At 46.9% G+C, this 22160-nt stretch overlaps 1 protein-coding gene across 1 annotated transcript in view; it reads left to right on the top strand.

Moving 5' to 3' along the window:
• The first annotated feature begins 2097 nt into the window (after positions 1-2097).
• Positions 2098-22160, top strand: part of capn5a (calpain 5a) — a 76029-nt gene continuing 55966 nt past the window's right edge. The window contains 1 exon segment of the mRNA XM_055664798.1: positions 2098-2231. The gene's annotated coding sequence lies outside the window, so the exon portion shown is untranslated.

Genomic DNA, 22160 nt, shown 5'->3' with positions numbered 1-22160 from the left:
GTGCTGACCAGCGATCCCCACACATTAACACTATCCTACACACACTGGGAACAATTTTTACATTTACCAAGCCAATTAACCTACAAACCTGTCCGTCTTTGGAGTGTGGGAGGAAACCGAAGATCTCGTAGAAAACCCACACAGGTCATGGGGAGAACGTACAAACTCCGTACAGACAGCACCCGTAGTCGGGACCAAACCCGGGTCTCCGGTGCTGCATTCGCTGTGAGGCAGAAACTCTACCGCTGCACCACCACAATATAGTATATATAATCATCAACAAATAGAGAGCAGTCCTAAGATACTATCTGCCTCATTGGAGACCCTCGAACTATCATTAATCGGACTTTACTGGACTTTACCTTGCACTAAATGTTAGTCCCTTTATCCTGATTTATATCGAGACATCCACTCTGTACAGATACAGGATAATGGGACTAACATTTAGTGTAAGATATATACTTATATATGTTTAAGAAGGAGCTGCAGATGCTGGAAAAATCAAAGGTAGACAAAAATGCTGGAGAAACTCAGCGGGTGAGGCAGCATCTATGGAGCGAAGGAAATTGGTGACGTTTTGGGTTGAGACCTTTCATCAGATATATATATATATATATAGTTTATCACTGTATACAGCTTTTCACTGGACCTCGGTACACGTGATAACAAACTGAGCGCCCGCCAAACTGAATTTTTGTTGTTTAATGTGGGGTTTACAGACACTATATTTACATATCAGTTGTGCTGCTGCAAGGACCTAATTCACAACCTTTTTTACTCGTGGACATTTTTCATCAGGCTAGAAAAACGCCCCGACCTACTTGATGCCACGAGCACCTACGACGAGCATCACGGCCTGCTACGACCTACCTACGACCTCGTGACACCATGCTGCGTGTATGTTCAAGAAGGAACTGCAGATGCTGGAGAATCGAAGGTAGGCACCCACTGAGTTTCTCCAGCAATTTTGTCCATGCTGTGAGTATGAGTCAAGGGCAAACTCGGCAGCGGTCGTGAATTAGGTGGTGAAAGTGGGACAAGCCACTTTAGAATAGTCTGAAGAAGGATTTTGGCCCGAAACGTTGCCTATTTCCTTCGCTCCATAGATGCCGCTGCACCCGCTGAGTTTCTCCAGCATTTTTGTCTACCTTCGATTTTCCAGCATCTGCAGTTCCTTCTTAAACCCTTTAGAATATCGTTGTTCTGTTTTGGGACATATGACAATAAAACACTCTTGACTCTTGGCATAAACATTTGGCAGAAACCTACATAGAAACATAGAAATAGGTGCAGGAGGAGGCCATTCGGCCCTTCAAGCCACCACCGCCATTCAATATGATCATGACTGATCGTCCCCTATCAATAACCCGTGCCTGCCTTCTCCCCATATCCCTTGACTCCACTAGCCCCTAGAGCTCTATCTATCTCTCTCTTAAATCCATCCAGTGACTTGGCCTCCACTGCCGTCTATGGCAGGGAATTCCACAAATTCACAACTCTCTGGGTGAAAACGTTTTTTCTCACCTCAGTCTTAGATGACCTCCCCTTTATTCTAAGGCTGTGGCCCCTGGTTCTGGACTTGCCCAACATTGGGAACATTTTTAGAATATTATTGTTCCGTTTACAATACAATTTATTTGTTGTCATCTGAACCTCATTGAAGTTCAAACGAAATTTGGTTCCTGCAGTCATACAACAAGTAGAAGAACCAAGACACACAATGTACACAAACATCCATCACAGCCAATCTCCTCCTCACTGTGATGGAAGGCAAAGTCTTATCTCAAAGAATATCATTGTTCCGTTTCGGGACATGTGACAATAAAACTCTTGACTCTTGGCAGAAACATTTGGCAGAAACCAGCGTCTGCAGTTCTTTTGTTTCCACATCTTTTTTGACTCTCGGATCTTTCTCCACCGCTCCACCCCATTCAGGGATCTCTCGCCGCCAAGAGAGAACTACACTTCCCAGCCTGCATCCAACGTGTTTGCTTTTAGTTATCTGTATGTACACACACACACACACACACGGCAGACATGAGCGTCGCTCCTCCCACATAGATTAGGAGGGGAGGGAGGAGAGGGGAGGAGGGAAAAAGTGTCAGCGGGTGAAACGAAGCAGCAGAAAGCGACCAGTTGTCTCCGAGCCCGGGCTGTGCAAGGCTGCAGCTTGAAGCCGACTCGCTGTGTGTGTGTGCATGTGTTTAAGAGCAGCACCCTGTGCCCCAGAGGTGAGATTTATTCTTCCTTTTAGCTCCCGCAGATGGGACCGAAGGCGATACAATGTGAGATGTTTATAGATACAATTCGGATACAATGTTGCTACTTTGCTGTTGATGAGATGCGGGCGGCGACAACAATCGATACAACAAAGTATCAAAGTCTTGTTATTCTGTTTTGATTTTGTTACATTTTAAATCTGTTTTCACCTCTTTGGACGCGATGGTTTGAGGAGTATTTCCCCCAGCGTGGTGGAGTTTGTGTTTGTGTTTGTGTGGAGGGGTCGCGACTGCAAGGAATGGGCGGCTGAGACAATTGTTATTTAGTGTTGTCTATGTGCAGCGTGTGGGCACGTTTAAGGAAGGAGGAAGTCGTATTTCAGGGTATATACAGGGCGGAGACCGCTTGTAAATGTCCCTGGATGTCAGGGATAAACGTTTAACTTTTAACTTTTTTTTTTAAACTGAAGTCTGAAGAAGAGTCTCCCCCCGACCCGAAACGTCACCTATTCCTTATTGTGCAGAGATGCCGCCTGCCCCACTGAGTTACTCCAATGTATATCACTCGTGAATCTTCTGAATTTGTAGTGGGCAGGGCAGGGCAGTACTCTGCATATCGCCAACTTGGATGTGTTGTGCAGTTAGTGGCCCCTTAAAACTGTCTACTGAAGGTGATTCGACTATATTGTTGTCTGGTTTATTCCATTCCATTAAGAATTAAAATCTTAAAAATATCTGCCCTGGCGAATGTGGTTTCTGTTTGCATATCATAACTATTTCTTGTTCTCCTTTCTGTTCTCTGGACACTTTCAAGAGAGAGCTAGATAGGGCTCTTAAAGATAGCGGAGATATGGGGAGAAGGCAGGAACGGGGTACTGATTGGGGATGATCAGCCATGATCACATTGAATGGCGGTGCTGGCTCGAAGGGCGGAATGGCCTCCTCCTGCACCTATTGTCTGTTGTTGAGTATGTTATGTTATGCCCACCATCCCCTGTTGAATCTTGTACAACATGGCTAGTCTGTTCCTTGCCCTTCTTGTTTCCCACTCCAGGTGGGGCAGCATCTGGGTGGCACAGCTACCTCTACTGTAGTTCCCAATGCAATGCGCTGCTTTCCTCTGTACCCCTTCTAGTTTGTTGATATGACCAGTTTTGTCTGGATCCCAAGCGCATGAAGCGTATTCCACTAATACCCCTGTCCCACGGTGCGAGTTCATTCCAAGAGTTCTCCCGAGTTTGCCCTGATTCGAACTCGGAGATTTACGGTAATGGCCACTCGTCGGTACTCGGGGCTCTCGTGGACATTTTTCAACGTTGAAAAATCTTCACGAGTCTTCCCGTGTTTACATGCCGTTAGCGACTCTTCCCGAGTACCTGCCGTGAGCGTTACGAGCCGCTAAGGGACGTCCCCGAGCTCCGACATACCCGCTACATTCATTCTCCGTGCTTACCACGAGTTTGGTTTATTTTTTAAACTCGGGAGAGCTCTTGGAATGAACTCGCACCGTGGGACAGGGCTTTAAGGGTATGATCAATGTTGTATATGCTGTGGTTTTCACTTCCTTTGGGCAGAACCAAAGGTTTTGTCTAAGGAAACACAAAACAAACTGGAGTAACTCAGCAGGACCAGCAGCATCTCTGGAGAGAAGGAATGGGCGATGTTTCGGGTCGAGACCCTTCAGCCTTCTATCACTGGTAGATTGGTTGGTTGTGAAGGTTTTCAGCATATTGGCCTTCATCAGTCAGGGGTATTGAGTGTAGAATGTTTAAGATGCTGGTAAAATGGAAGACAGACACAAAATGCTGGAGGAACTCAGTGGGTGAGGCAGCATCTATGCTGTTATGTCTCAGTTGTCCACAATGTTGGTGAGGACACGTTTGGCATATTATGTTCGGTTTTGATCACCCTGCTTTAGGAAAACAGTTGTTAAGCTGGAGAGGGTACAGAGAAGGTTTACGAGGATGTTGCCAGGGCCTGAGCTACACGGAGGGGTTGAGCAGGCTAGGACTCTGTTCCTTGCAGTGCAGGAGGATGAGGGGATGAGGTACACAATCATGAGAGGAATAGATCGGTTAGATGCACAGAGTCTTTTTACCCAGAGCAGGGGAATCGAGGACCAGAGGACATGGGTTCAAGGTGAGGAGGAAAAGATTTAATAGGAACCTGAGGGGTAACTTTTTCCCACAGTCAAGTCACGTCAGAGTTTATTACCATGTGTCCCAGATAGGACAATGACATTCTTGCTTTGCTTCAGCACAACACAATATTGTAGGCATGAAGTGGGTGTATGGAAAGAGCTTCCGGTGGAGGTAGTTGAGGCAGGGACTATCGCAACGTTTAAGAAACGTATGTATGGATACATGGATAGGACAGGTTTGGAGGGATATGGGTCAAATGTGGGCAGGTGGGACTAGTGTCGCTGGGACATATTGGCCGGTGTGGGCAAGTTGGGCTGAAGGGCCTGTCTCCACACTGTATCACTCTGACTCATTTTAATCTTGCATATGTATCAACAATAATGTTTCATTTCGGTTTTATTTTCCCTTGCTCTGTATTTACACACTTGTCATTAAATTAATGGCTAAGTACTTTGGTGCCACTCCTCTTGTTGTGAATGAAACATTAATAAACCAAAGGAATAGTTGGATCTCGTGCCGGGCGGGTGTTGAGCAGCCGGGTTGTTGTCTGTGTTGGCGTCAATGTCTGCCAGGCCCTGACACAGCTCCATGTGGTGGGTGGTAGAGCGGGCACCCAGAGATGACAGGGTTGGCTGTGTGTTGTTCTGCTCCACATTCACAGGCTGGGCTCTGGTGGAGGGAGGGAGCCCCCATCTCCACACGCTGGCGTTGAAACGCCCAACTCCAGTACCAAGTCTGTTGAGCTTCACCCATCCACGCTCCTCTGGGGAGCTCAGACCCTGGAAATCAACTGTTGTGCCATAACTACTGTTCGGCCCATCAAGCGGTGCTGGCTCAAAGGGCCGAATGGCCTCCTCCTGCGCCTATTTTCTATTAAGTTTACTCCACCATTCAATCATGGCTGATCTATCTCTCCTTCCTAACCCCATTCTCCTGCCTTCTCCCCATAACCCCTGATGATCTGTGGATTAGAGGATTGGATGAAGATCTGTGTGTGTTTTGAATCGCACCGCAGATTGAGACATGCAGGAAACATGTTCCCTCCCGATGTTGGGGGAGTCCAGAACCAGGAGCCACAGTTTAAGAATAAGGGGTAGGCCATCTATAATTGAGATGAGGAAAAACATTTTCTCCCAGAGTTGTGAATTTGTGGAATTCTCCGCCTCAGAGGGCAGTGGAGGCCAATTCACTGGATGTTTTCAAATTAGAGTTAGATAGAGCTCTTAGGGCTAACGGAATCAAGGGATATGGGGAGATGGTGCTGATCAGCCATGATCCCATTGAATGGGGGTGCTGGCTCGAAGGGCCGAATGGCCTCCTCCTGCACCTATTGTCTATGTATCTATGTATCTCATAAATTCATAAGTTCTAGGACCTAAGCAATAGATTCCGTGGATAAAACCATGAATGGAATAGACAGGAGTGTTGGACAGGGTCGTGTACCCAGAGTTGGGGAATCGAGGACCAGTGGGCATAAGTTCAAGGGGAAAGGTTTGATAGGAACCTGGGGGTACATCAGCCCTCTATTCACTCTCCACGGAGTATCTTTGCCCCCTACTCCCTCTCTCCCCACTGGCTATACATAGTTTATGTTCGTAAGTTCAGGGAGCAGCATTAGGCCATTCGGCCCATCAAGTCTACTCTGCCATTCAATCATAGCTGATCCATCTTTTCCTTCTCAACCCCATTCTCCTGCCTTTGCCCCATAACCCCTGACACGCAAACTATTTCAAGAATCTGTCAATCTCCGCCTTAAAAATACCCATTGACTTGGCCTCCACAGCCTTCCGTGGCAATGAATTCCACAGATTCACTGCCCTCTGGCTAAAGAAATTCCTGGACCTGTCTGGAAGAAGGGACTTGACCCGAAACATCACCCATTCCTTCTGTCCAGCGTTGCTGCCCGTCCCGCTGAGTTACTCCAGCTTTTTGAGTTACTCCAGCTTTCCTCATCTCTATTCCAGCCTGTACTCGTTGAGCTGCTGCTGTTGCAGACGGTTTCAACCATTCTCCAGCTCCCCAAAACCTGCCCGTTTTCCCTCATTCCTGCAGGTCCTCCTCTTCCTGAGAGCAATGAGATCCCCTGAGCTAACACCTGTTGCAACTGCTGCTGATGTTCCAGGCTTGGCATCTCATTGATATTGTCCCGTGCTGAATTTACACCTATATCGGTGGCCCAGTGGGGTACCACAAGGCTCGGTGCTGGGACCAGCAGTGACTAGTGGGGTACCGCAAGGCTCGGTGCTGGGACCAGCAGTGACTAGTGGAGTACCGCAAGGCTCGGTGCTGGGACCACAAGGCAATGTACATCAATGATTTGGATGAAGGGATTCAAAGTAACATGAGCAAATTTGCAGATGACACAAAGCTGGGTGGCAGTGTGAACTGTGAGGAGGGTGCTATGAGAATGCAGGGTGACTTGGACAGGTTGGGGGAGTGGGCAGATGCATGGTAGATGAAGTTTAATGCGGATAAATGTGAGGTTATCCACTTTGGTAGCAAAAACAGCAAGGCAGATTATTATGTGAATGGTGTCAAGTTGGGAAAAGGGGAAGTACAACGAGATCTTGTTCATCAGTCACTGAAAGTAAACAGGCAGGCACAGGATACTTTCAAGAGAGCTAGATAGGGCTCTTAACGATAACGGAGTCAGGGGATATGGGGAGAAGGCAGGAACGGGGTACTGATTGGGGATGATCAGCCATGATCACATTGAATGGCAGTGCTGGCTCGAAGGGCCGAATGGCCTACTCCTGCACCTATTGTGTATTAACACCCCATCCTCAGAGTTGGTCGGGCAGGAACTGGCTTTTTAAATAAATAATAATAGGCGGCATGTTGGCGCAGCGGTAGAGTTGCTGCCTCACAGCGCCAAAGACCCGGGATCAATCCTGACGACCGGTGCTGTCTGTACGGAGTTTGCACGTTCTCCCCGTGACCTGCGTGCGTTTTCTCCGGGTGCTTCGGTTTCCTCCCACACTCCAAAGACGTGCAGGTTTCTCCAGCACTTTTATCTACCTGCCGTGAAGTTTTTGTTGTGTGTTGTCAGTCAGCGGGAGACAATACATGATTACAGATACAGGATTAAGGGTGTAACGTTTAGTGCAAGGTAAACTCTGATCAAAGATAGTCTGAGGGTCACCAATGAGGTAGATAGTAGTTCAGGACTGCTCTCTGGTTGTGCTAGGATGGTTCAGTTGCCTGATAACAGCTGGGAAGAAACTGTCCCTGAATCCCTGAATCTATGGGGTGAATGATCACTGGCCGGTGCAAACTCAGTGGAACAAAGGCGTAGGTAGGAACTGCAGATGCTGGTTTACATCAAGCGATAGACACAATATGCCGGAGTAACTCCGGGACAGGCGGGCAGCATCTCTGGAGAGAAGGAATGGATGACGTTACAGGGTCGAGGCCCTTCTACAGACTGAGAGTGACAAAGGGACTGTTTTCACGCTGCATCTCTTAAACTGAAACAAGAAATTCAATTGAAGGGAAGAGGGCATCAGTTAATGCATCTGTGGTAATTAGTGACCCTGCCTATGCAGCAGAGTACTCCACCACAATCTTACTCCACTTCAGACAGGAAAACACAGCCATTGACTGGAGAGCTTTTATTTTTCCAAGGCACTGATTACTGGATGAGCCAAACACACTGTGTAATAGCCACTTAATCCGCTTCTCAGTCCCGCACAGTTCCTGCGTCTAAGGTCTGTAATTTCCTGGTTTTCTCTCCACATCTAAGACTGAGACAATAATATTCCCCCACCCCATTTTAAGAATAAGGAATAAGCCATTTAGAACGGAGACGAGGAAACACTTTTTCTCACAGAGAGTTGGGTACTGATTGGGAATGATCAGCCATGATCACATTGAATGGCGGTGCTGGCTCGAAGGGCCGAATGGCCTACTCCTGCACCTATTGTCTATTGTCTACTGATTCTCTCAGTCTGAAGAAGGGCCTCGACCAGAAACGTCACCTAGTTTCACTGTCTTCACCGCTTAGTTTCACTGTTTGTTTGTACACATTCATTATCACCTTCCCCACAACCAACAATGGACCATTGTGGGCTCCACCTTTCCTTGATCATCAATGCCGGCTTTGATTTGTCCTTTTGCATACCTTTCATGCATTTGTTCTTTGAACCTCTTCCTAACTCTAGTTTCCCTTTCCCCGGACTTTCAGTCTGAAGAAGGGTCTCGACCAGAAACGTCGCCCATTCCTTCTCTGCAGAGATGCTGCCTGTATGTCCCGCTGAGTTACTCCAGCTTTTATGTGTCTATACGCCATTAGTTGCTCCATGAGTTGGAACCAGAGTGGAAGATGATAATTCCACCCACACCTCGCGCCAAAGATCCTCTAGCGGAGCAAGATAGACCACTCCTGCTAAATGCAATGGCTGAAGTGTAGTACACAACGGAGCGGAACGTGGACCTTTTTTTCATCCATTTCAGTAACCGGACCCGGCCCGACCCGCAGTGTAATCAACGTTGCGGGGGAACAGTTTGTGTTAATAAATTATAATTCTGAAAATGAGGAGAAGATTTTTACCAAATAACTTTTATTTTTACGAGGATGTTTCCGTAACCGGCTTCCGTCTCCGCACTAGTATCTTTGCTCCGCTACGGGATCTTTGGAAGCTGGTTACGGAAATGGGGCCGAAGATGACCCATGAATCTGCCCATGACAGTACTAAGTCTTTATCGTCGAGTGATCTATCTTGCTCGCTGTAGGATCTTTGCCTCACGCTGCCTCGGCAAGGCCAGCAGCATCATCAAGGACCAGTCGCACCCCGGCCACTCCCTCTTCTCCCCTCTCCCATCAGCCAAGAGGTACAGAAGTGTGAAAACGCACACCTCCAGATTCAGGGGCAGTTTCTTCCCGGCTGTTATCAGGCAACTGAATCATCCTATCACCAACTAGAGAGTGATCCTAACTTACTGTCCACCTCAATGGAGACCCTCGGACTATCTTTAATCGGGCTTCACTGGACTTTATCTTGCACTAAACGTTATTCCCTTTGTCCTGTATCTGTACACTGTGATGGGCTCGATTGTAATCTGGAGGTGTGCGTTTTCACACTTCTGTATCTCTTGCCTGATGGGGGAGGGGGAAAAGAAGCAGTGGCCGGGGTGAGACTGGTCCTTGATGATGCTGCTGGCCTTGTCGAGGCAGCGTGAGGTGTAGATGGAGTCGATGGAAGGGAGGTTGCTGTCTCTTGCCCTTCCTTAACCCTCGAGCTGTCTCCTCCCATCCCCCCCCCGCCCTCTGGCTCCTCCTCCTCCCCTTTTTTCTTTCTTCTCCCCTCCTCCCCCCCCCCCATCCCCCCCCCCCCCCCCCCAATCAGTCTGAAGAAGGGTTTCGGCCCGAAACGTCGCCTATTTTCTTCGCTCCATAGATGCTGCTGCACCCGCTGAGTTTTCACAGCATTTTTGTGTACCTTCGATCTTCCAGCATCTGCAGTTCCTTCTTGAACACATCAATGGAAGGGAGGTTGGGTTGTGTGATGGTCTGGGCCTTGCTGAGGCAGCGTGAGGTATAGATGGAGTCAATGGAAGGGAGGTTGGTTTGTGCGATGGTCTGGGCTGCGTCCACAATTCGCTGCATTTTCTTGAGGTCTTGGATGGAGCCGTTTCCAAACCGAGCCGTGAACTTGGTTTAGGAACCAGTTTGGGAATGAGAAGGGTTTAAATGGTAGAAACATAGAAAATAGGTGCAGGAGGAGGCCATTTGGCCCTTCGAGCCAGCACCGCCATTCAATATGACCAAGGCGGTGATCCCAATGAAATGCTTTCTGCACGCATCTGTACAAGTTGGTGAGAGTTGTTGGGGACATGATGAACTTCCTCAGCCTACAAGGATGTAGAGGCATTAGTACACTTTCTTGCCATAAATCAATCATCCAACTCAAGTCCAACAGGTGGAGCAAAGAGGAAGGTACAGAGTGCAGAATATAGTTCTCAGCATTGTAGCTCATCAGTTCCACAGACACAGTCCAATGTCCACAATGGGGTGGAGGTGAATCGGACACTACCCTAGCTTATGGAAGGATCGTTCACAAGCCTGATAACGGAGGGAAAGAAACTGTTCCTGAGTCTGGTGGTGCACGCTTTCAAGCTTCTGTACCTTCTAACATAGAAACATAGACAATAGGTGCAGGAGGAGGCCATTCGGCCCTTCGAGCCAGCACCGCCATTCATTGTGATCATGGCTGATCGTCCCCAATCAGTACCCCGTCCCTGCCTTCTCCCCATATCCCTTGACTCCACTAGCCTCTAGAGCTCTATCTAACTCTCTCTTAAATCCATCCAGTGATTTGGCCTCCACTGCCCTCTGTGGCAGGGAATTCCACAAATTCTGCCAGATGGGAGTGGGGAGAAGAAGGAATAACTGTGGTGGGACAAGTCTTTTTTTATTTTTTTATAAATTTTATTTTTATTAGCAGTACAGTAAATCACATTAATACATCGCATATATCTTATTACATTATGTTGTACCACTTCATTTTTTGAGCTTTAAAAGAGAAAGAAATAAAAGAAGTAAGAAAAGTAAGCAAGAATCGTGAAGGTGCAGGAAAGTGTTGGAAGAAAAGAACCCCTTAGAGAAGGAATTAGAGAAGGAAGTAAAGAAAATAATTAAGACCCTAGAAAGAAAGGAAAAAAAAGGAAAAAAGGAAAATCAGTCGCTCTATTGTAACACAAAACTCCGCAAAAAAGGATCTACCAACCGTGTTTATATTAAAAATATATTTTATACCCCCCATTACCCGGTCCTGGTAGCCTTTACATTTTGACATTATTGCACCTTAGCTTGTAATAGTTCCATAAATGCAGACCACGTCTTTTGGAAGTGATCTGCTTTGCCTGCTAGGAGGAGTCTCATCTCTTCCAAGTGTAATGTTTCGAACATGTTTGAAATCCACATTTTTGTTGTTGGTATTGGAGCATTTTTCCAAAATTTAAGTATAAGCTTTTTTCCGATTATTAGCCCGTAATTAAGTAAGTTCTTTTGAAACATATTTAATTCTGGGTTAGCTTCCGATATTCCAAAAATGATCCATTCTACTCTAGGTAGAAGTTTTGTTTTAAATAATTTTGTAAAGATTTCAAATATTTCGTTCCAGAATTTTTGAATTTTTGTACAGAAAACAAAAGAGTGCGCTATGTTAGCTTCTTGTACCTGACATTTATCACAAATGGGTGAGACATTGGGGAAGAGTTTATTTATTTTAGTTTTTGAATAATATAGTCTATGTAATGTTTTATATTGGATTAGAGTATGTCGTACGTTGATCGAGCATTTATGCACATATAATAAGTGTTTATCCCAGCTCTCTTTTGAAATTTTTATAGCTAGTTCTTGTTCCCAGTCTCTTCTAATATTATCTGTTGTAGGTATTTCTATATTCAATATAATATTATATAAGTATGATATTAGATTTGCTGATTCAGCCTTTATCTTCATGGCTTCATCTAATAAGTCTGGGGGCATATTATAATGGTCTTTTGTATATTTTTTCAGATAATCACGGATTTGAAGATATTTAAAATATTGATTATTTTTCAAGTTATATTTCAGTTGTAATTGTTGAAATGGTAATAATTTCCCTAATTCATACAAGTCTCCGAGCGTTTTGATTCCCGTTCTTTCCCATTGTGTAAATGATTTATCTATAATTGAGGGTTTAAACGAAGGATTATTGGCTATTGGCATTAGCAGAGATAGATTTCTTAATTTTAAGTTCTGTTTTATTTGTTTCCAAGTTCTGATTGTACTATGTATCATTGGATTTTTATTATAATATTTGTTATTCAAATTCGTTGGTGAGAGGAGAGTCGCGCCTGTATTACCAGGAGCGCAGTCCTCTCTCTCCATTATAATCCAGTCCACCTGCTGGGCAGAGTTGTCCAGCAGGTGAATCATATTTTTAATATTTACCGCCATGGTGGTGGGACAAGTCTGAATCACACACACCACACTCCCCACCATTGTAGATGTAGCCCAGTCCATCACACACCACACTCCCCACCATTGACTCCATCTACACTTCACGCTGCCTCAGACGAGCAGCCACCAACTTATTCAGTGGTGGGACAAGTCTGAATAAGTTGGTGGCTGCTCGTCTGAGGCAGCGTGAAGTGTAGATGGAGTCAATGGTGGGGAGTGTGGTGTGTGTGATGGACTAGATTGCATCCACAACCCTCTGCAATGTCTTGCAGTCTCGGGCAGAGCTGTTCCCAAACCCAGCTACGATGCAACGTGGCAGTGTGCTCTCTACGATGCATCTGTGGAGGTTTCTAAGAGTGAGTGGAGATGCATCAACAGTGTTTTATTATCATATGTACTGAAATGGAGCTATGAGATTCTTACTTGCAGAAGCAAGTACATTTGTATGGATTTTCTCTTCAGGACAAAGGGGACATGCTCAACCTCCTAAACCTTCTAAAGAAGTAGAGACTTCTTGGTTGTCACAATGTGGTTTGTCCCCGACAGGTCATTGATAATATTAACATCTGGGAACTTGAAGCTCTCAGATACACACACACACACACACACAGACACACACACACACACACACACACACACACACACACACAGACACACACACAGACACACACAGACACACAGACAGACACACAGACACACACAGACACACACACACACACACACACACACACACACACACACACACACACAGACACACAGAGACACAGACACACACACAGACACACACACACACACAGACACAGACACACACACAGACATACACACAGACACACACACACACACACACACACACAGACACACACACACACAGACAGACAGACACACACAGACACACACACGCAGACCCACACACGCACACATAGACACACACTCTCACACTCACATTCACACTCTCACTCGCTCACTCTCACTCACACTCTCACTCACACTAGGGGAATCGAGGACCAGAGGACACAGTTCCAAGGTGAAGGGGAAAGATTGAATAGGAATCTGAGGGGTAACTTTAACATCAAAGGGTGGTGGGTGTATGGAACAAGCTGCCAGAAGAGGTAGTTGAGGCTGGGACTATCCCAACGTTTAAGAGACAGTTACATGGATAGGACAGGTTTGGAGGGATATGGGCCAAGCGCAGGCAGGTTTGACTAGTGTAGCTGGGATACATTGGCCAGTATAAGGGCCTGTATCAACACTATATCACTATGACTCTATTAGATATATGTTACATATAGCTCTTGGGGCTAACGGAATCAAGGGATATGAGGAGAAAGCAAGGGTACTGATTTTAGATGATCAGCCTTGATCACATTGAATGGCGGTGCTGGGCCGAATGGCCTACTCCTGCACCTATTTTCTATGTTTCAACCACTGAAACTCTTTTTGTTCTGGTACTAAGTTGCTGCCCTAACTGCATGAAGCACGAGGCCACTATGTTACACCTTGTCGTTAAACTCCTCTCGGTGGACTGTGAACTGTCGCCTGTTTCCAAATCTGATCAGACAAGGTGTAACGAGTGTGTGGCAATTCCTGCACCCTGTGGCTGTTGCTTGCAGACAACTTACAGAGTGGAGTTTTTGCAGACTTGATCTGGGACTCTGGCAATCATTGATAGCCCAGCCCTAAATCCTCTTGAGGAAGTACTGAGTGAGTCACTGCTCGAAGTGTTGCCGTCTACTGCCTGTTGCTTTGGCAACTACCCTGGCAGGTTGAAGTGACTGAGTCATCTGGAGTAAAACAGTTATGAAAACAGGTCCCACTGGTCCCACGTTTGGCCCATATAGAAACATAGAAAATAGGTGCAGGAGTAGAGGCCATTCGGCCCTTCGAGCCTGCACCGCCATTCAATATGATCATGGCTGATCATCCAACTCAGTATCCTGTACCTGCCTTCTCTCCATACCCCCGATCCCTTTAGCCACAAGCTCTCTTAAATATAGCCAATGAACTGCCTCAACTACCTTATGTGGCAGAGAATTCCACAGATTCACCACTCTCTGTGTGAAGAATGTTTTCCTCATCTCGGTCCTAAAAGATTTCCCCCTTATCCTTAAACTGTGACCCCTTGTTCTGGCCCAATTTAGAAGGATGAGAGGGAATCCTATTGAAACATATAATATTATTAAGGGTTTAGAGGCAGGAAACATGTTCCCGATGTTGGGGGAGTCCAGAACCAGGGGCCACAGTTTAAGAATAAGGGGTAAGCCATTTAGAACGGAGACGAGGAAACACTTATTCGCACACAAAGTTGTGAGTCTGTGGAATTCTCTGCCTCAGAGGGCGGTGGAGGCAGGTTCTCTGGATGCTTTCAAGAGAGAGCTAGATAGGGCTCTTAAAGATAGTGGAGTCAGGGGATATGGGGAGAAGGCAGGAACGGGGTACTGATTGGGGATGATCACCCATGATCACATTGAATGGCGGTGCTGGCTCGAAGGGCCGAATGGCCTACTCCTGCACCTATTGTCTATTGCTGCCCGACTCTGGGCAAGAGACTCTGTGCATCGACCCAAACTATTCCTCCCATGATTTTATATGTCGCTTGTGTTTCTGTTCGGCTTGTTCTGACATTGGTATTGGTCGTTAAAACAAAGAGGAAAATGTTAACCATTTGCGGTGGGACTCACTCTGGCCATGGAGGAGGCCCAGGACAGAAAGGTCAGGTTCGGAATGGGAGGGGGAGTTGAAGTGCTGAGCCACCGGGAGATCCAGTTGGTTATTGCGGACCGAGCGAAGGTGTTGGGCGAAACGATCGCCGAGCCTGCGCTTGGTCTCACCGATGTAGAGCAGCTGACATCTAGAGCAGCGGATGCAATAGATGAGTTTGGGGAGATGCAGGTGAACCTCTGCCTCACCTCAATAGTTTAGTTTATTGACACAGGTACTGAGATGCGGTGAAAAGCTTTTTGTTGCGTGCTATCCAGTCAGTGGGAAGACAACACATGATGACAATCGAGCCGTCCACAGTGTACAGGATAAAGGGAATAATGTTTAGTGCAAGTCTGATTAAAGATAGTCCAAGGTTCTTCAATGAGGTAGCTGGGAGATCAGGACTGCTCTCTAGTTGTTGGTTGGAAGGTTCAGTTGGGAATTAAAATGGGAATTAGTGCCTGATTGTCCTTGTAGAGGCTAAGACATGTTGGTCTGCACCTCACTGCCTGCAGGATTGTGACAGATGCCCATAAAACTGTGTTGAAGGCACTGTCTCAGTTCAGGGCGGCACGGTGGCGCAGCAGTAGAGTTGCTGCCTTACAGCACCAGAGACCCAGGATCGATCCTGACCACGGGTGCTGTCTGTGCGGAGTTTGCATGTTCTTCCCGTGACCTGCGTGGGTTTTCTCCGGGTGCTCTGGTTTCCTCCCACACTCCAAAGACGTACAGGTTTGTAGGTTAATTGGTTTGGTGTAAATGTAAATTGTCCCTAGTGGGTGTAGGATAGTGTTAGTGTGCGGGGATCGCTGGTCGGCACGGACTCGGTGGGCCGAAGGGCCTGTTACTGTGCTAAACTAAGCTCTAAACCCTAGACGCTAAACCCTGGTTTAGTTTAGAGATACAGCACGGAAACAGGCCCTTCGGCCCACCGGGTCCGCACCAGCCAGCAATCCCCGCACACTAACACTATCCTACACCCATTTTTACATTTATACCAAGCCAATTAACCTACAAATCTGTACGTCTTTGGAGTGTGGGAGGAAACCGAAGATCTCGGAGAAAAACCCACACAGGTCACAGGGAGAACGTGCAAACTCTGTACAGACAGCACCCGTAGTCGGGATCGAACCCGGGTCCCCGGCGCTGCATTGGCTGTAAGGCAGCAACTCTACCGCTGTGCCACCGTGACCACCCTTCTTTTGTGGAAGTATCATCACAGGATATTGTGACCATTACTCTGCGGGTCACAGCCCCCATATTAACTGTACAGCATGTCTGTCCAATAAGGTTTGCTCCTAGTAAGATTAACTCTTATACTTTCTATTTTTGAACTGAATACTTCTGCCTGACTTTTAATTAACAATTCTGTTCTCTCATTAAGAGTTTAATGAGAGGAGGGGGGAAGCTCGGGGAAATCTCTGCTTGGTTTCAGGATGTCTGGAAAGAGCAGTCGCTTCAGCAGTGGAGAAATTATTTCAAGGCTTTTTATTTTATTTTTAAAAGAAGCTTTAATTTACAGTAATTAGAGTGCACCTGCCTTAAAACGGGCAGCAAAACAAAAGGAAATGACGTTTAGTGCAAGGTAAATTCCAGTAAGGTGCGATGAAAGGTAAGGGCCTGTCCCACTTGGGAGTCATTTGCGTGTCACGCAGATGGCGTGTGAAGATTTTGTACATCACAAAATCCTGGGGCGCTGCGCACGACCGTGTGTCACTGTCGATGTCACCACGGACCATGCGCGAGTTGTGCATCGTGACGCGTAAATTATGTCACGTAAATGACGCGCAAATGCCGCCCAAGTGGGACAGGCCCTGTAGTCGATCGTCTTCAATGAGGTATGTGGATAGTAGCTCAGGACCGCTCTCTAGCAGCTGGTGGGATGTCTCACTTGTCTGACTACAGCTGGGAAGTGCCCGATCATGGCTCATCCTTGTAGACGTAGAAATCTTGTTCTGCACCTTAAGGGCCTGTCCCACTTACGCAACTTTTTCGGCGACTGTCGGCACCCGTCATAGTTGCTACAGGTGGCCGAAAATGTTCAACATGTTGAAAATCCAGCGGCGACCAGAACAAGGTATGACTCTGGGCGACTACTCACGACCGTACAGGCTTCACCCCGCGACATGTCGCCCGTATGGCCGTGAGTCGTCTCCTCAGTTGCCCAAAGAGTCGTAGCGTCTTTCTGGTCGCCGCTGGATTTTCAACGTGTTGGACATTTTTGGCGACCTATGACGGGTGCCGGCAGTCGCCTAAAACGTCGCGTAAGTGGGACAGGCCCTCTACTCTCTGCCGAAGTGTGACAGATACACACAAAACTGTATAGAGTTTGGAGCGGCACGGTGGCGCAGCGGTAGAGTTGCTGCCTCACAGCGCCAGAGACCCGGGTTCCATCCTGACTATGGCGGCTTGGCTGTACGGAGTTTGTACCTTCTCCCCGTGACCAGAATGAGTTTTGTCTGGGAGCTCCGGGTTCTTCCCACAATCCAAAGACGTACAGGTTTGTAGGTTCATTAGCTTTGTTAACATTTTAAATTATCCCTAGTGTGTGTAGGATAGTAACATAGAAAATAGGTGCAGGAGTAGGCCATTCGGCCCTTCGAGCCAGCACCGCCATTCAATGTGATCATGGCTGAACATCCAGAATCAGGACCCCATTCCGTCTTTTTGCCCAATCCCTTGATTCCTTAGCCCTAATAGATAAATCGGACTCTCTCTTGAAAACATCCAGTGAATTGGCCTCCACTGCCTTCTGTGGCAGAGAATTCCACAGATTCACGACTCTCTGGGTGAAAAGGTTTTTCCTCATCTCAGTCCTAAATGGCCCACCCCTTATTCTTCAACTGTGACCCCTGGTCCTGGGCTCCTCCAACATGGGGAACATTTTTCCCTGCATCCACCCTGTCCGATCCACTAAGAATTTTATATGCCACTATGATCCCCTCTCAGGTCTGAAGAAGGGTTTCGGCCTGAAACGTTGCCTATTTCCTTCACTCCATAGATGCTGCTGCACCTGCTGAGTTTCTCCAGCACTTTTGTCTACCTTCAATTTTCCAGCATCCACTGTTCCTTCTTAAACAAGATCCCCTCTCATCCTTCTAAATTCCAGTGAGTACAAGCCCAGTCGACACATTCTTTCATCATATCCAACTAGTGTTAGCGTGCGTGGATCGCTGATGGGCACAGACTAGCTGGGCCGAAGGGCCTGTTTCCGTGCTGTATCTCTGAAGTAGACCAAATAGTCAGCAGCTCGGGCAGTAAATGCCAAGAGGCCGGGAGTCAACCCAGTGATTTTCCGCTCACTATTACAACTGCAAAGTTTTTGTTTGTAGCTTCATTTAAATGTTTGCGTTTAAAACCACCAAATTTATTAGAGCTAGATTTAAAGTCCCTACAAGGAATGTTAAGATTCCTGTATTATTCATCAGTTATTTTAAAACAATTTCAATGGTTTCCAAAATGTCAACAGCCAAGCCAACTAAAGTTGCACAATGGAAATGTACCTGGAATTGTTCCAATTAGCTCTGCCTCTTGTGTAGGGAGGAACAGCAGATGTTGGTTTAAACTGAAGATAGACACAAAAAAGTAACTCAGCGGGACAGGCGGCATCTCTGGAGAGGAGGAATGGCCGTTGTTTCGGGTCGAGTTACCCTTCTTCAGACTCTGAGTCTCGACTCAAAAACGACAGCTGTTCCTTCTCTCCAGAGGTGCTGCCTGTCCCGCTGAGTTACTCCAGCATATTGTGTCTATCTGCCCCTTTCACCACTAGGATAGAACTGGGAAATATTACACCCATTGCATCTGCAAGCACAAGCTTTAATGCTTTAGATTTTAAGCTGTTCCTTGTGTGGACTGACTGATCCCAGGTAATATTTGGAATACAGATGTTTTCAATTATTGGTAATACAGATGGAAATGCTGTAAGGCAGCAACTCTACCGCTAGTCACGGCCCGAGCTGGCTGCCGGCCCCTGTTGCTGGGGTTACGTCTGTGCCGGGGTGACAATGGAAATGGACTACACTCTGTCCACGGGTGCCCTGGGGGATGGCTGGGACCATTGGGCACTGCCGGGGGGGAGGGGATGGGGGGTGAGCGGGGGCCGGTGGTGAGGGGAGGGGAGGGAAGGTAAAAGCCAGTTCACCTACAAACCTGTAGTCTTTCGAGCGCGGGAGGAAACCGGAGATGAGGGGAGAAATCCCACAGGGAGAACGTACAGACAAGCAGCCGTGGTCAGGATCAAACTCGGGTCTTTGGTGCTGTGAGGCAGCAACTCTGAAGTGTCTAAAGTGCCTATAAAGTCTAAAGTGAAATGTAGATCTGACTAATGGATAGTCAGATAGGGAGGGGAGGGGGGTTAGCTACTGGAGAATTTGATCAATATTTCCAATTAGAACGTGGAATCTCCACAGGAATCTATCCATGAATGGAAACACAAGTGCTATTCGAGTGCCCTGCTAGAGACTAAGTGGAGCACTAATTACATTCTTGGCCCAGAGTCTCCCTCAAAAGAAGTAAAACCACATTCTTTTGCCAGAATAATGTTAGAGCTGATTGATAACAGAAAATGCCGGAAATACTCAGCAGGTCAGGCAGCCTCTGCGGGAAGAGATGTCGAGCCAATGTTTCAGGTTGGAGACCCTTCCTCCGAACTGGGATGGAGACAAAGGACAATAGACAACAGGTGCAGGAGGAGGCCATTCGGCCCTTCGAGCCTGCACCGCCATTCAATGTGATCATGGCAACAAAATAGAGAGAGTACAGAGGAGATTTACTAGAATGTTGCCTGGGTTTCAACAACTAAGTTACAGAGAAAGGTTGAATAAGTTAGGTCTTTATTCTCTGGAGCGCAGAAGGTTAAGGGGGGACCTGATAGAGGTCTTTAAAATGATGAGAGGGATAGACAGAGTTGATGTGGACAAGCTTTTCCCTTTGAGAATAGGGAAGATTCAAACAAGAGGACATGACTTCAGAATTAAGGGACAGAAGTTTAGGGGTAATATGAGGGGGAACTTCTTTACGCAGAGAGTGGTAGCGGTGTGGAATGAGCTTACAGTGGAAGTGGTGGAGGCAGGTTCATTGGTATCATTTAAAAATAAATTGGATAGGCATATGGATGAGAAGGGAATGGAGGGTTATGGTACGAGTGCAGGCAGGTGGGACTAAGGGGAAAAAAATTTGTTCGGCATGGACTTGTAGGGCCGAGATGGCCTGTTTCCGTGCTGTAATTGTATATGGTTATATGGTTATATGGCTGATCATCCACAATCAGTACCCCGTTCCTGCCTTCTCCCCATATCCCCTGACTCCGCTATCCTTAAGAGCCCTATCTAGCTCTCTCTTGAAAGTATCCAGTGAACCTGCCTCCACCGCCCTCTGAGGCGGAGAATTCCACACTCATCTTCTGAACCATCTGAAGAAGGGCCTTGACCCGAAACGTCACCCATTCCTTCTCTCCAGAGATGCTGCCCGACCTGCCGAGATACTCCAGCATTTTGCATCTATCTACGGTTTAAACCAGCATCTGCAGTTCCTTCCTACACAACATTCAATATGATCATGGCTGATCATCCAACTCAGTATCCTGTACCTGCCTTCTCTCCATACCCCCTGATCCCTTTAGCCACAAGGGCCACATCTAACTCCATCTTAAATATAGCCAATGAACTGTGGCCTCAACTACCTTCTGTGGCAGAGAATTCCACAGATTCACCACTCTCTGTGTGAAAAATTATTTTCTCATCTCGGTCCTAAAAGATTTCCCCTTTATACTTAAACTGTGACCCCTTGTTCTGGACTTCCCCAACATCGGGAATAATCTTCCTGCATCTAGCCTGTCCAACCCCTTAAGAATTTTGTAAGTTTCTATAAGATCCCCCCTCAATCTTCTAAATTCTAGCGAGTATAAACCAAGTCTATCCAGTCGTTCATCATATAATTCTGCCCCTATCACATGAATTTAAGAACTTGAGATTAATTTTGCTTATTAATGTCACGTGTATCGAGGTACAGTGAGTGTAAAGCTTTTTTGTTGCGTGCTATCGCAAAGACTATATTACAATATATTACAGTCCACAATGTTCAGATATGTGATGAAGGGAATAACATTGAGGGCACACAATACTGGAGTAACTCAGCTGGACAGGCAGCATCAATGGTGAACACGGGTGGATAGGTGACGTTTTGAGTCGGGATCCTGCTTCAGACTGAGTAGTCAGGAGGGAGAACGCTGGAAAATAGAGGTGGTGGTGGCAACAGCGCCAGGTAAGTGATAGGTGGATACATGTAATGTTGGAGTAACTCAGCGGGTCAGACGGCGTCTCTGGAGAAAAGGAAAAGGTGACGTTTCAGGTCGAGACCTTTCTTGACTCGAAATGTTACCTGTGACATTTGTCACTGATGACGAAATGTCACCGATCTAAATATTCGGTTTAAACCAGCACCTGCAGTTTCTTCCGACACATGATAGGTGGGTACAGATGTGGAATGGTGTTGATTGGTGGACAAAGGCTAGATTGTGGGCGATCGCTGGCTAGTATGGATTCCGTGGGCCGAAGGGCCTGTATCCACATCTGGATGTATAAACGAATCTCAAAACCATGGATGGGTGATGTTTTGTGTCGAGGCCCATGGTCAGTCCCTCTGTAAAGGAACTGTACATACATGGTAACGGTGAGTACGGTAGTTGGTCATGGTGGCACAGCGGTAGAGTCGCTGCCTTGCAGCAAATGCAGCGCCGGAGACCCGGGTTCCATCCCCACTACGGGCGCAGTCTGTACGGAGTTTGCATGTTCTCCCCGTGACCTGCGTGGGTTTTCTCCGAGATCTTCGGTTTCCTCCCACACTCCAAAGACGTGCAGGTGTGTAGGTTAATTGGCTTGGTGTAAATGTAAAATTGTCCCTAGTGGGTGTAGGATAGTGTTAGTGTGCGTAGATCGCTGGACCGAAGGGCCTGTTTCCGCGCAGTATCTCTAAACTAAACTACAGCACCAGCAGCAGAATTAGAGGCCATTCAGCCCATCATCTACTCCACTATTCAATCATGACCAGTCCATCTTTCCCTCCCAACCCCATTCTCCTGCCTTCTCCCCGTAACCCCTGACACCCGTACTAACCAAGAAGATGATGGGTGTCTAGGAATCTAAAGTTATTGAAGTC

Source organism: Leucoraja erinacea, chromosome 45 (genome assembly GCF_028641065.1).
Source record: "Leucoraja erinacea ecotype New England chromosome 45, Leri_hhj_1, whole genome shotgun sequence".
Taxonomy (NCBI): domain Eukaryota; kingdom Metazoa; phylum Chordata; class Chondrichthyes; order Rajiformes; family Rajidae; genus Leucoraja; species Leucoraja erinaceus.
The sequence above is the reverse complement of the archived record's forward strand: the minus strand, read 5'-3'. Positions and strand labels throughout refer to the sequence as shown.